Source organism: Dipodomys spectabilis, unplaced genomic scaffold (genome assembly GCF_019054845.1).
Source record: "Dipodomys spectabilis isolate Male_0828 unplaced genomic scaffold, ASM1905484v1 ptg000783l, whole genome shotgun sequence".
Lineage (NCBI taxonomy): Eukaryota > Metazoa > Chordata > Mammalia > Rodentia > Heteromyidae > Dipodomys > Dipodomys spectabilis.
This window is the reverse complement of record NW_024871460.1, coordinates 26,295,176-26,303,319: the sequence shown is the minus strand read 5'-3', so window position 1 is coordinate 26,303,319 and position 8,144 is coordinate 26,295,176. Positions and strand designations below refer to the sequence as shown.

The 8,144-nt window shown below is 37.8% G+C and overlaps 1 long non-coding RNA gene across 1 annotated transcript; it reads right to left on the bottom strand.

The window, feature by feature from the left end:
- Window positions 1-320: 320 nt before the first annotated feature.
- LOC122102429 lies at window positions 321-4,259 on the bottom strand. The gene is made up of 2 exons (XR_006146492.1): window positions 4,106-4,259; window positions 321-1,023 (listed from the first exon to the last, which is right to left on the bottom strand). It is a non-coding gene; the product is annotated as an uncharacterized LOC122102429 (long non-coding RNA).
- Between the last annotated feature and the right edge of the window lie 3,885 nt (window positions 4,260-8,144).

Genomic DNA, 8,144 nt, shown 5'->3' with positions numbered 1-8,144 from the left:
TGAAAACCCAGATGATTAAGTGATTGGACCAACATCAGTCAGTAAGTCATAAAGCTAGATCTCAAATCCAACAGTGTTACAATGCAAGTCCTAAATTGTTAAGCTCCCAGCTACATTTCCTCTCACTTCTCACACTCACCCAGTTCCTTTGCTGACAATCAGAGAATAAACCTGTTTGGATGCTCATGTCACTGTTTGATATGACTCATTGAGTTGGATGTTCTTAATTGCTAAGCCTGTTGAAAATTATAGTTCTGAAGTTTAAATCAGTAATCATCCAAGATCTTACTTATAAGCTACATAGGCCACATAAGCTAGTCTAAGTTAAAAAAAAGTTTATTAAGTATTAGCATCAGTGGGTTTATATGTTCACATACAAAAAATTCCCCAAAGTGCATCCTCAATAGGGGTCCTTTGGGTGACAGTGGACACTGAATATCTGCATTCTCACTAGTCAGGAGTCTGCTAGATAGCACAGCCTCAGAATGCCCCAGACTCCCTTCATGGTCTGCTTCTCTCGGAAAATACAGATCCTTTATAGCAACAGCTCCTGGTTCTTGAATACAACAGTCAGGCTGCACCTCAGTTGCAGATCAGGAAATTTAGCTCTGGCTTCTAGTGCATGGGGGTAGGACTTTCCACCTGAAAACCTCCTCAAACATAAGATGTCTGCTCAAAAATGATCAGGGACCAACACATGACATAATTCTGCTACAATGGAAACTCAAAAGGTAAGGTTATGGGAGCATACAAATAGGAAGGTGGTATACTTGTAGAACACAGCAAAGGTCTTGGTAGGGCAAAACGGCCTCAGGAAAGAGATGAGTGGTGAGTGATGTCGTACATCTAAATTTTGATGAGGCCCAGTTGCTCTGACTCTCACGTTTCCATGTCTGATTTCATAGTCTGAGGTCTCTGCAGTTCTTAAACAGCAAGATCCTGAAGACATGTAAGACAATGAACACCTTCAAAATGTTGACATGATAAATAAATCCAAAAGGATTCTCAGCTACAGGTCCTGCCCTGGAGCAAAACATAGCAATTATTATTATTATTATCATTATTATTATGTGCTGAATTTCTTCAAGTAAAAGTAGTGAAATGAATGAATTTTATTTAATTAAACAAAATTACTAATAACTAGCAATTTAGAAGAAAAATGAATTGGAAATGTGGTTTTCCAACAACAGGAAATAATTGGAGGTATCATTTCTAGAACAGTCACTTTAGGGAATTAATTTTATATCATTTGTGTTTGTTGAACAGCTACAATAGGCCTTGAAACACAATGCTATGGTTACCAGGAGTACATAGTCTGCCCGGTGCAACAGACACTGCTTCTGAGAGCAGAAGTTAATTAACATAGAATATTCCCTGTCTCTCTCTCCAATGGTGTATCCAAACATCATTTCTTAAGTAGTCACATTGATTATATTGATTAATATTCCTGGTGGAAATGATGGAAAGGATCGACTTGTTCTTCTAAACCTAACTAAAATATCTGGAGTCTTGCTTTCTTGAGCTCTATAAGAGCTCTTTTCCCAGACTCTTTCCATTCTTGCTGATTACATCTGCAGTTGTAAATCAGGTGTGAAAATCCATTAAGATACTTCATAACAGGACAAACGTTGACTCTTATTGAACTCTCATGTTCTCTCTTCCTTAATTAAGGCACAAGAACATTTTACTGCTGAGAGAGGATGAGTCAGATTATGAACCTTATTTCTGCTAGTGGCATGCATTTCATCCAGTTGGGAGATAATACATTTCTTCCTTCATTGCTTTGCAAAGAACTACTTAGTCTGTTCTTCCAGGGAAAGAATAAAGAACTTGATTTTTTGCTTGTAAAGTGCTTTCAGCCATGCCACAAAAAAAAATTAAGTTTACAGCTGTTCCCCCAAATTATAAAATTTTTTGACCCAAACATTTTAAAATCCAGATAAAGAAGAACACTGAAATGAGTTAGCAACACAGAATCTTATTTTAGAGCTAGAATAACACAAGAAAGTAACGAGGAGTAGAGGCTTTGCTGTCAGATGGCCTGGATGAAAGCTGTATAAATACCTGTGCCTCCCTGCTCCTTAATGCCCTCGGTGCAATCATTATAAAAATAAACAATACAATGGAATTTTAAATTTTGAAATAAATAAAAATAAATGATCACAACTAATAACCACCTCATAGGCTTTGTAAGGGTTAACTGAGATAAAGCAATTGAGTACAATTTATGTTCATTATTGTACATTGAGTACAATGTGTGTTCACTATGCACATTTTTGTCACAGGAAAGCAGAATAGATTAATAGATTCCCAAGAATATCTTTCATACTCTCACGAATAGACTAGTAATTAGATAAATGAATAGTTAGGTGAATGAGCTTAGGGACTTTAGTTTCTAAAAACTTATGAGAATGTGAAATGTGAAGAAAATATGCCATTTTTTTCTCTATAGAGAAAAAATAACAAAAACACTGAGTTGGTCCATAATGATAAGTATAAACAGATAGACAGAACATTCTTTTGACAGTTTATTTTCATTGTAGTCATGATAGAAAGTCACTTAAATGAAGAGTCAGCCTGAGACAGCTATTTTAGCTTTTGTGATTTCCAAATTTAAATGATTACTAAGAATAACAAAAATCATCATCACTAATACCTGCAATGAAGGCTAGATCTACAAACTTGCACAGAAGTAGAAACTATATAAGAAAAAGGTTAAAGCATTAGAAATTTAAAAGCCCAGAAAATGCAAAATGAGATTGCATTGTGAAAAATATGGCTGCCATCATTTTCAATAAATTTTCCAGGAGTCACAGAAGAAATGCTTTCTGAATTACACTTTCTGCCTATGCTGATAGTTATATTAAAAATGCAGTAACAATGATGACAGCAATCAATTATTAGGCAATTACGTGCCAGGAGATACTATCTATATATCATGTCGTTTAATTCCCACTAGTCTATGAGAAGCTGTTGTCATATTGCCACACGTACAGATGAGGAGACTGAGCTCAAAAAAGTCAAATTACTTGTCCAGGGCCCTAGAACTGGTAAAATGCCTTGACTTGGACTAAGGCAGTTAGGAACCACTATACAAACAACCGCTAATTAATAACACATTAATGGAGCAGCCCAAAGACGGCCAACTACATTATGTGGCCTAGTGCTTTGGTTCCACAAGTACACAGGGTCAAATAGACCAGCTGAGGAAGTAGAAGTGTGGATGAACTTACTTCGTCCTTCTTCATATACTTCTTCCCAGTAACCAGATGTGTATTTGAGGGGATGTGAAGAAATATAGCTAGGTCTCAATGAATAGAATTAGTGCTCTCAGAAAAGAGGCTGAAAGTATTTGTCCTTCTATCATAGTAGACAAGTAGAAGGCCCCAGACTCTGATCATGCTTGCTCTTGATCTTGGATGTCCTAGTCTCTGGAACTATGAGTAATAGCAGCTACAACTGACACAAATACATAAATACACTTTATGTGTGTGTATGTATGTGTATATACTATGTGTGTATATAATATATGCATCTATGTATATATTTATGTGTACTTTTGTATGTGTGTTTTCTGTATAAATTTAAAGGTGTGTTCTTTGCATTCAAGTTAATTCCACAAAACAATGATGGTTATGATACCTTCATCACAGAAAACATCATACTAAATAGTAAAACAGTAGAAAGTACTTGACTAATATTTTCAAAGTTTTTGCTAATAGAGCAAAAAGAATGTTTTGCTTGCCGTTAAAGTGGTGGTTTGCACTTGCATTAATTATACTGTCTGTGACTTTGTCAGCAAAATGCACAATTGTAATAAGTGGAATTGTAAAATGCTGTCATTGGCTCTTTGCAGACTCTCAATCCTTCATCACACCTTCAGAAGACAGGTTTTAAAATAGCAATGCTCACGATCTAAAACAAGAGTTTGCAACAAGTTTAACTGGAAATACAAACAATATTGACCTCATTTTTAAGTAAGCAGAGAATCGATGGTTTATTTACTTTTTTGCACACAAGAAGAAAGTCAAGCCATCCTCAATCTCTTAAGAAAAGGCTATAAATACGAAACTCTCCTTCATTCTGGAAAAGCAAACATCATTACCTTGTTTCCTCTGTTTCAGCAAAATTATGAGGTATAATTCTTCCCAGGCACACCATGTGGGTTCCTGCATCCGTCTGTGCCTCTGCTTGTGGGGTCACCTCTGACAGGAATGTTCTCATTTTTACATTTTCCTTTGCTTGCATTCATTCTTGTCTTGCGTCTCCCAAAGCCTTTCCTGAAGAAAGTGCAGAGCTCTCAGTGAATGAATAATGAGCTGAACTGATTTGGAAAGCTTGAGAGTCAGGCTTCCTGCTTCCGGCCCACCACTGTGTGCATCAACCCTTCAGTCCAATTGGCTTAAGCCTCCGATAAACAGAAGAATAAATGAGGCTCTTCCATCTCCCTCAGAGCCTTATCTTTGGCTACATGCTCTACTTAAAAGGCAACAAAAAGGTTTCCGTGGCCTGTGAGACCATGCAAAATTCGCATACAGTGTAGCTTGCCTCCATGCTTACCATTGTCTTTCTTCTACACAGACACAAACCATAAACAGCTCCTCAAGCCCTCCAGCTTGTCCCCTCTCAAAATCTTCCCACTTGCTCCCTCTGCTAGGCACTTTCCCCCTGATGTCAATGGGACATACTTCTACAGATAAAGTCCATGTAGCTCACTCTACATCTGCAGGTTTCATTCTGAAAGTTGTGTCCTTGGAGTGGGCCACCCAGCACAAGCCCATCATTGCTCATTCCTTATCCTGCTTTCCGTTTCTTTTGATCAATTGTCGATAACTCCATGATTATTTAGTTATTTATTTATCTTTCTCTACCATCAGAATAAGAATGCCAGCAAGACAGATTGAACTTGTACACAAACTTCACCCTGGAGCTTCTGACTTTGTAGGTCAGTAGTTGTGAGAAATTGTTCTTAATACACAGCCAGGTAATTCTGAAGCAACTAATTTGAGCAACATTTGGAAGGCATTAATTACTAAACATTTCCTTAACAATAAACTCCCCCCTTACACTTTGAATCTATGCTAATAAAAAGTTTTCCTAAGCTTGAGATAGGTAGGCCTTAATGCTAGTGACTTACTTTGTCATTGTTCTTGTTAATTTGTTTTGTTCATTTTTATTCTATTTTTTTTTCAGGGCCTGGGCATTGTCATTGAGCCTTTTTATGCTCAAGGCTAGCACTTCACCACTTGAATCACAGCACCACTTCAGGTTATTTTCTGAGTAGTTTATTGGAGATAAACTGCTCAAGCTAGCTTCAAACTGCAATCTCAGATCTCAGCCTCCTAAATAGCTAAGGATTATAGGCATGAGCCACCAATCCCCAGCTTCATTTTTAATTTGAATTGATAAATATAAAAGTTTGTACATACCAATGAGTTAATGTGACATTTCGATATGTGTATTGATGGAATAATGTTTAAATCAGGTTAAACATACATATCTCCTCCAATATTTATTATATCTTTATGGAGAAAACTTCAACAATTCTTTCTTTTACACAGTATGCAATTGTTATTTGTAGTCACACTATTATGAACCAGCACTGTAGATATCTACCTATCTCTCTATATATGTATAAAAGATACTATACAGAGGGGTTACAGTTACATGAGCAAGGTAATGAGCCCATTCCTATTGAGCATTGTTACCCCCTCCTTTGCTTTCCCCCTACCTTTCCTTTCCTCCCCACTTCCCGAACTCCTCCCTTCTCCCCCCCTCACACTGTACCTTGCAAAGTTCTTCCCCCATGGTATAACCCCTGTTGTCATTGTATTTGATTCCGGTGTCCTGCATCTTATATATATATATATATATTTTTCTAATTTGGGGAGGGGAAGGGAAGTAACAAAATGCTGAAATAAGGATACAAGATGACCCATTGTAACAATGAGATGTACAAGACACTATGTTGAAAACAAAGGTTAGCTTTTTTTTTTTTTGCTGTTATTGCAACTGTTTTTATTTCATAGAGTTTGAAATTAAACTAAGAATTGAAAGATATGCATGCTAGGAAAGTGCTCAGTCAGTTAACTAGATGCCCAGTCCCATTTTATAGGGGTTTTTTGTTGTTTGTTTTTGCTCAGAAAAGAAGGAAAAATGTCTTTCCTCTCAAGTCCAAGCAGCCCTTGAGAGCCCATGAGGATATTCTAGGTATCATTTCAATAGTAAAAATAACTTCACAGGGAAATGGAAAACAAAATTTCCCTAGAGAAGCAGTATCATCTCCAAGAAATGTAGAAGTGATTATATATTGAAGAAAGTTTATCTATCATTTTTATGGTCCCCCAGTAAAGGAAAGGAAATTGTTGTAAATAGAACTGTCTATTGTGTGTAGGGTTTACGTAGGAGAGGAGATGGGAGCTCTAAAGAGAATGATAGTAAGTCCAGATGAAAAAGGCAGTGGGAGGCGGGGAGCTGAGAAGGTGGCTCAGTGGTAGAGCACTTGCCTTGCATGCATGAGGCCCTGGGTTCGATTCCTCAGCACCACATAAGCAGAAAAAAAAAAAGCAGGAAGTGGTGCTATGGCTCAAGTGGTAGCATGCTAGCCTTGAGCTGAAGAGCTGAGGGACAGCACCCAGGCCCAGAGTTCAGGCCCCACGACCGGACCCAAAAAAAAAAAAAAAAGAAAGAAAAAGGCAGTGGGGAGATGAAGCAGGTCTAGAAATCTGGAAGCTATCTCAACTATCCCACTGTGTTTACTCTCTGCCACTAGACACCTGAATCCCAAAAGATTTTCTAACATCTTATTAGTGGCATCCTGCATGAATAAATGAATGGTGAACTGTAACTATCATCACCAATAACCATAGCTGACTGCCAGATACTAAGCTGAAGAGTTGCCTCACTCCTTTGGCATTTATAACCTCTGGTGTTTGCAAACAGTGGTCACATTGTCACTTCATCTCTACCTGATCAAGGTGCACGTGGTGGTGTTCTCTTCCTCTTCCAATCCATTTCTACAGCTGGGTAAATCATGACCCTTGTGCTTTCTCTTCCTCTGGCCCATTTGTTCATTCCTGGAAAAACTGGCACCACATTATCCTAGCTGCAGACCCACAGTTTATTTACAATTAATATTTATTGAGTACTAACTAGGTGCCTGGGCTAATATTAGGTACTGAAAAGGACTCTAGTGGCTATTGATTTATGCAGGAACTCCTTGGGGTCCAGGCAGCCCTGAGCTCTCCCACTGACTCTTATCCTCCTGCTGTAACTTGTTTTCAGTTAATACTGTTACTCTTAATTGACACATAACAATTGTAGGTACTTATGTGGTACAGGAATATTTTACTTTTCTCTCTTGAGGGTGAACCACACAGTTTTCCAACACTAGCATGAGGAACTAAGAGAAGATATCCCTTCTCTTATCCAAGGTACTCTCCCCTCTGAAATATTTTTAGTAGAGTAAGTTAGGCCATCATACTTGTCGTTAGACATTTTGTTAGGTTTCCCTTCTGTGACATTGAAGTATATTTGACAAATGCTATTTATATCTGAAAATTCCAAAAAACAAAGTAACTACTTTGTTCCTATTCCCCCTTGTGGATTGAGAGGTTTCACGGAGAAGTAAATTTTCTGCATTCCTCTAATTCAGTATCCCCATGGTGGGTAGTAGACTGAGAAGGGACAAATTAAAAAAAAATAGTAAGTTTATTATTCACTTTGAAATAAGTATATAACACACAAACACACACGGAGAGGGAGTAAGATAGTAAGAGAGCAAGAAGAGAGAAGAGAGATAACGAAAAAGAGAGAGAAACAGGGAGAAGGAGAAAGAGAGACAGAGAGAAGTAACCTTTAACCATTTCTTCCCCATTATTTCCAGGGAAATAAGAGAAGGATACTTTATGACTGAAACATCCCTTTTAATACTAATTACATTTTTTCTTTTTTCTTTTTTTTGGGGGGGAGAGGGGTTTGGCCGTGGGGCCTGAACTCTGTGCCTAGGTTGCTGTCCCTGAGCTCTTCAGCTCAAAGAGAGTGCTCTACCACTTGAGCCACAGCGCCACTTCCCAATTACATCTTTAACACTTGTAAATTGTGGTGTTGGCCTAGAAGTCTATAGGGTTTGTTCATGTATTTCA